Source organism: Mytilus galloprovincialis, chromosome 4 (assembly GCF_965363235.1).
Source record: "Mytilus galloprovincialis chromosome 4, xbMytGall1.hap1.1, whole genome shotgun sequence".
Lineage (NCBI taxonomy): Eukaryota > Metazoa > Mollusca > Bivalvia > Mytilida > Mytilidae > Mytilus > Mytilus galloprovincialis.
In genome coordinates this window covers 78,470,086-78,477,807 of record NC_134841.1, presented here as the reverse complement: position 1 = coordinate 78,477,807, position 7,722 = coordinate 78,470,086, and positions in this window count along the sequence as shown.

Here is a 7,722-nt window from a genome sequence, read left to right as displayed (position 1 = left end):
GTACTCATTTTACAAACCGAATAAACCCATTTTAACTTATAAAAAAAGCCAACCAAACATATCTCTATTAAATCAGTTTACTTACATTGCCTTTATTTCTTCCAAGTCTTTAGCTGCTTCTTCTGTCCTCCTTGGTATTGTTGGAATAAAAAAACTAGAGGCTCTAAAGAGCCTGTGTCGCTAACCTTGGTCTATGTGAATATTAAACAAAGGACACAAGATGGATCCAAGACAAAATTGTGGTTTAGTGATGGTGATGTGTTTGTAGATCTTACTTTTCTAAACATTCTTGCTGCTTACAATTATCTCTATCTATAATGAACTTGGCCCAGTAGTTACAGTGGAAAATTTTGAGAAAATTGTTAAAAAATGACTATATAAAGGGCAATAACTCCTTAGGGGGTCAATTGACCATTTTGGTCATGTTGACTTCTTTTAAGGTCTTACTTTGCTGTACTTTATTGCTGTTTACAGTTTATCTATAATAATATTCAAGATACATGTAATAACCAATAACAGCAAAATGTCCTTAAATTACCAATTCAGGGGAAGCAACCCAACAAAGGGTTGTCCGATTGGTCTGTAAATTTCAGGGCAGATAGATCTTGACCTGATTAACAATTTTACACCTGTCAGATTTGCTGTAAAAGCTTTGGATTTTGAGTTATAACCCAAAAACTGCATTTTACCCCTATGTTCTATTTTTAGCCATGTCGGCCATCTTGGTTGGTAGGCCGAGTCACCGGACAATTGTTTTAAACTACATACCCCAAAGATGATTTTGGCCAAGTTTGGATTAATTTGGCCCATTAATTTCAGAGAAGATTTTTGTAGAAGATTACTAAGATTTAGGAAAAATGGTTAGAAATTGACTATAAAGGGCAATAACTCCTAAAGGGATCAACTTACCATTTCGGACGACGGATGCAGAGTGATGGGAAAAGCTCACCTGGCCCGAAGAAAACCTTTGTGCATTTGACATTTTCCCTCTTCTATTTTTTCATGCATGTTGTTTTCAACATCCATGACTGATGTCTCATTTGCTCATGGCACAACAGTGATTTTACCATGATTTTAACAGGAGAAAAATTCATTATATTTGGAACAATTTTTCTAAAAGAGGGGTCAAATTATTTTTAATAATAAAGAACATACGAGTCAAGGAATTTTACAAAATTCTTGCACATGTTTTGACCATATAATACCAGATAGCTGTATAAATAACAGTGGTGGATCCAGCCATTTCAAAAAGGAGGGGGTCCCAACCCAGGACAAAGGGGGGGGGGGTACAACTATATGTCCCCATTCAAATGCATTGATCATCCTAACGGACCATGTAATACTCACAGAATGTTTGTTTATATAAAAAATTTGCTGAAGTCTTCAGCTAATATAAATTGCAATTTGTATTGCTCAGTTGATTATAAAAATAATTATTCTACAAACTAACAGAGTGAAGTGATTTTATTTCTTACAATTATTTACCCTTATCGATTTAAATGCACTTTAAAATTCTAAAATCAGCATTCACATGTATAGCGGTCTACTCGATTCCCATATAGTAGCTCATTTAAATATGTTAACTTTAAATTTCGCATATTTGATCATTTAACTTTCATTTACAGGAGATATGACTTGATATGAATATCTGGAAGACTGGTAAAAAAGATATAATCTAGCCATAAAAAGGAGGTATGTCATACAAATTTTTACTTGTTCTCGTCATTCAACCTAAACATTCATAAATTAATATCGGTTAACATTAAATTACACAGTAACAGGGGCATTTTGTGTCATTAGAGAAAGAATAACACTTACCTGTCTGATAATATAATGAATTTCCAGCCACAAAGTCAAGTTATCAAATCGTAAATAGGAGTTTTAGATTTTCTTGCGTTCCAGTGTTTATAGATCATGACTTCCGGTTTCGACAGAAATTACCCGCCAAATACATTAACCAATAAATGGACAGCGGCTTAATGGACCGTGAACAGGGAAATGCGTACGGTGAAACCAAACAAAAAAACAGGATTCTATCGATGTGTTGAGTTTTTTGGTGCACAGTGGCGGATCCAGAGGGGGGGAGGGGTGCGTAGAGGGCGTTTGCCCCCCCCCTTTGCTCTGACTTTTTTTTTTGGTGAAATGATTAATCAGACTAGACTTCGTGAACTTTGCCATTTTCCATGTACTGTAGTATTTTAAAATTTTTATGCGACAATTCTTTACTTATAAAGATATTTTTTGCTGGAATTTACTGATTGCCAAAGTCATGTAATTCTCTATGGTGGAGTTGAACAGTGCGTCGAAAAAAACGTCGCTTAGTCATTTTGAAATTCAAATTACAACAACACATTGCTTAAGCTGAGGATGACAATCATGACACCTTCAAAGCGACACAGGATTGAGCAAGAACTTATTAACTTCTACTTCACTATTCCACCAAACAATCTATAGACTATAACACTCACATGAAAAAAAGTTCCATGGCAATATTATTTACCTACGAAAACATGTTTAACTCCAAACGCCCCAGCCAATTTTGAAATAACATAGCTGAATAATGATCCCCAGTCAGTATAAGCTCTAGATATATTTAAAGTCTAAGGAACGAACCATTTGATTTGAGGAGACAGTCTGAGATATTTGAGAGAAAAAAATAACTTTGATTTTTGCCTTGAATTCTGGCTGTATCTGGATTGACAACAATAATCATGTCCACTGTTTTTGCTATTAGAATCAAAAATTTCCAACAGAATGATTTAGCATTAAATGAACATGATGAATAAAAACGGTCATTTTTTTTTTTGGTAGCAGGGGTTTGCATGTCTGAACGGAATGTCCTGTGTACCCGAACTGATATATCAAATACTTTTTTCAAGACCAGACTGCAACCTGCCTAATCGGTGTGGCCTTTATGTCTCCATTTGTCCACCGTCATTCATAAATTCGTTGTCATTTCAGACTCATTCTTAGCCTTTGGTTGATTTGGAACCCCTCACTTCCCTTAATTTTGTTGGGTGAAACATATCAACCAAACATTTGGATAAGAAATTGCTTGTTTGTCTTTTTTAACTTGTGCCGGCCGTATTGTAAATTTCATTGAATACCCCGGCGTATATCTTGTTTACAACAAGAAATCTGTGAAGTTCAGTATGATAACTTAACTAACAACAAAACAACGAGAATTTTCCAGGTCTATTTTCTATTGACAAGTCCCACATCAAATTTATCAGTTCATAGCTTTGGATCCATACTATCATTTTATGATAGACAATTAATAGAGAGAATATAGCAACGAAAATATCCAACCCTTACACTTTAGAGCAACTACAAAATATATATGCCCCACGCCAGTAATCGTTTGAAAAGTGCATATTACACTTATTTTATGTTTTTAACCCCAAAAAGGTCCCAAACATAAAACTTCGCCCCCTTTCCAAAATCCTGGACCCGCCCCTCACGGGTGCATGACGATAAAATGTGCATGTTCTTTTAGACGATAAAATAATCGAATTATTTTGACGAATCACGTTATTTTTTTTTACAAAATACACAGTAACGATAATCATTTGAGACCTCTGACGAATCACGGTAAAATTTTAATCAATTTGATGCTAACGGTAGCCGAAAATGAACGTTTGACGCCTGTCGGTAAAGGGCATTACTACCCTCATATATGCCTGTCTTGACAGGTGCGTCTCCATGATTTTGGGCCTCAGTGATACTCAAATGTTGGGAGTGATACATTTACTTGTAAAAAAAATTAATAGTATGCTTTTAAGACCCATCTAATTAATTATAGGAATCAAAACAAATCTTTATAGTGAAAAAAACATAGCTTGACTGATGAAGGCATGACTTGAAATCATATAATCACAGCCTACTTCTTTCCTATATAAGCATACAGAATATGGCGAGATTAACATGTTAGCAGGCACCCAACCCTCCCCTCTCAACCAACAATCAGCCAGTACGTACGCGTGTCATTAACACATAAAGGGGTCTAGAAATTGTTCAGTACCAACTTTGAAAAGTCTCATTTTTTATTGATTACTATAAAGACATGCAAGATGCAACAAAGCAAATGTCTAAGGTAAGGTAATCTTGATGATTGATGCTTTGCTCAACCGTATAATTTACCGATAACGCCAAGGGTAACAGCTGTGGAATATAAATATGGTCCCTTAAAGTTTGGTCTTCTCCGAAATAAGTCAAAATTTCAATGAAATGCATATGGATGGGTATAGACTTTTTAAAGATGCTTAAAATAACAAAACTGACCAATTAGTTAGATTTTGGCATTACATTAGAAAGACTGAATTGTTCGAGGAAATTAAAAAAAAAACCTAATCGAAGAAAGCAAACCAGTTTACATTAAGAATTATCTTTTCATCTCCATATCTCCACGTTAAAGAAACTTTATTACTTATCAACGGTGGCTATATAAATTACATGTTCATTGTATACACATACTCTTAAGTCTTAATGTAACTCTATTGTAATCCATGACCCCCTTGGACTCGCCTCTGCTATTCAGGCCAAAAGCCTACAATCCATTGATTATTTTTGATTGCTGTCTATATCAAAAAGATTTGTTTTTAATACAACTCTTCACAAGATACCAAAAGACACAAAAATGAACAACTATAGGTCAACATACGGCCTTCAACAATGCGCAAAGCCCATACCGCATAGTCAGTTATGCAACACACCGAAATGACAAATGTAAAACACTTCAAACGAGAAAACTAACGGTAAAATTTAAAATAGTGAACAAAAAAATATATATAACCACTGAACTTCTGGCTTCGGACAGGCACATACAGAATATGGCGAGATTAACATGTTAGAAGGCACCCAACCCTCCCTTAACCGGGGACAGTGGTGTATCCGTACATTGAATGTCGTATGGTAAATACTTTAAAAAAAATGATATCAAATAAGAAATCGGACCTGTGTATCTGTATGCTCAGTCAGTGGTATTTGCATCTCGAGTAATTGTGCTTTCCTACCAATTTACACTTTCGTATACATAAGGATTTTTTTTTTTACATGTACAAAATACCTCCAAGAGTGTTTTGACAATACAATGGATATTATGGGTTGCTGTCTGCATGTTATGGTGGTAAATTATTTTTTCAAAACTTTCAAAACATGTATATTGGTTAAAATCATATTAAAGCATAATTTCATACATGCAAAATTCATTGCAAACGCAATATTGTCGCAACGAAGCGTACAGTACAAAAAGGTGTTATGACAACGAAGCGTACACAACATGAAAATGAAGAGACTTTTAAACTTGTATTTTTTTTTTGTTTCTAGATACAACATAAACCAACGATCTTTATAAGTTTGTTAATTTTAAATTATGAAATTTTCAAAAATGTATGTTTTAAAACTATTAGGCACGAGAAACATTAAGTTTTGAAAATTTTAAAAATACCAAGGACGTTTTATCATCAATATTGTCGTGCGTTTTGCGATGTTTGTGTACAAAAATGTCACAAATTTCAAAAACCTTGGATTAAGTAATGAGAATGATGGCAAAGAATATATTGAAGCAGAATATGCAAAGAATAGATATTGGATTTTAGTTTAAAATATTAATTCCTTACTGTCTGAACTCAGTGTTACACGGTGTGTTCGATTTGAACGCGTCAACGTCCGGTTTCATCTGTATCGGGGTTATACAGGGTGCTAAAGGTTGGATGAAATGTCAATATACTATCCTATATAGTTACAAAAAGCAATTACAGGTCACTGAACGGCGGCGTTTAGCAATGAACAAACATAACAAACTGTAAATAAAATTGAGAATGGAAATGGGGAATGTGTCAAAGAGACAACAACCCGACCAAATAAAAAACAACAACAGCAGAGGGTCACCAACAGGTCTTCAATGTAGCGAGAAATTCCCGCACCCGGAGGCGTCCTTCAGCTGGCCCCTAAACAAATATATACTAGTCCAGTGATAATGAACGCCATACTAATTTCCAAATTGTACACAAGAAACTAAAATTAAAATAATACAAGACTAACAAAGGCCAGAGGCTCCTGACTTGGGACAGGCGCAAAAATGCGGCGGGGTTAAACATGTTTGTGAGATCTCAACCCTCCCCCTATACCTCTAACCAATGTAGTAAAGTAAACGCATAAGTACAATACGCACATTAAAATTCAGTTCAAGAGAAATCCGAGTCTGATGTCAGAAGATGTAACCAAAGAAAATAAACAAAATGACAATAATACATAAATAACAACAGACTACTAGCAACATATTTAACAAAGGGGGAGAGTTGATTAATGACAAAACGGAAAACAGATGTAACAATTTAACAGCAAGCAACCATACAGACTTGTGACATGCATGCAAATTATTTGGCATGGTTTAATGTTTGTGAGCGCTCAACCTCTCTTTATTAAATAAATTTAAAAAAATGGTATATCCAACAGAGCGCCAATAAAAAAAAGTATATAAACATTTTAAAACAATCATTCGTAAAAATATTGTATTGATTCTTACTCTTGTTTTTAGTGACGGATCCAATTTTTTTTTAAAAGGTGGGGGTGCTGACCTAAGAGGGGGTCCGCTCCAGTCAAGCTTCAGTGCTTCCCTATATAACCAACCAAAATTTTCCCACAAAAGTGGGAATGGCTGGATTCGCCTATGGTTTTAGATGGTTTATATTAGAGTCTAAACAAATGTGTGTCCTATGACCCCCCCCCCCTCCCCCCCCCGCCCCATGTAAGATTTTTCATTTTCACTAAAAGTAAGGGACTGATTATTCATTTTCACAAACTATATTTTTGATATTCGAAAACATACAATCAATGAACAAAAGACAAATAAATAAGAAACATTGATCCCAAAAAATCAGGGCTATAAGTGTGAGGGAAAGCAGAACTTTCTTCTTGCAAGGCCGTGAACACAATTTGATATGGAGACAAGCGTTCGGTTTTGAAATTTCCTACATGTAGTTACGGCCCTGTTAAAATAAAAGTGAGGTAAGGTTCCTGAGACAATATACCTCAGTTAAATAAAACCAATTTTCAGACATTTCAAGTATATTTAAATAATATTTATACTTTTGTTATTAAAAAATTTGGGAAGTGATTTTTTTGGGGAAAAAATGTGAATTTATGAAGAATCTGGTGCCATCTCATACTTTCGATTAGACCTGCTGAGTTATTTATTTTCCATACATTGCAAGTCAGGTAATTTATTTTCAAACTCCCACAGAACAAACCATTTATTTTTGTGATTATCAAGGCTTAGTTATTTATTTTCAAAATCCTCCTGGCCCCCAGAAAATCAAATGGTCGTCTCCTAATGTATGTCTTCAAATAAACATCTTGTTTATATTTACGTGTTTTACGTAGTTTGTCCAATATCCCTGAACTTGGGTAGACAACGGGGATATATATGATATCTGATGAATGGACAACAGGAGACATTTTAGTCCAAATAATTATGACGTCTTGAAAGGCTATTATAATTTTTTTTTACACCTTACTTCGACGTTAGGCGTCAAAGAAAAAAATTATAATAGCCTATATTTTAGAAGGTGGAAGACCTGGATGCTTCATACTCTGTATATAGATGCCTCATGTTACGAACTTGTTTCCATCTATCACATGTCCATTTTCCTTGACCTCATTTTCATGATTCAGCGACTACCGTGAAAAAAAGTTTGCACTGGACCTGACCTCAACCTCATT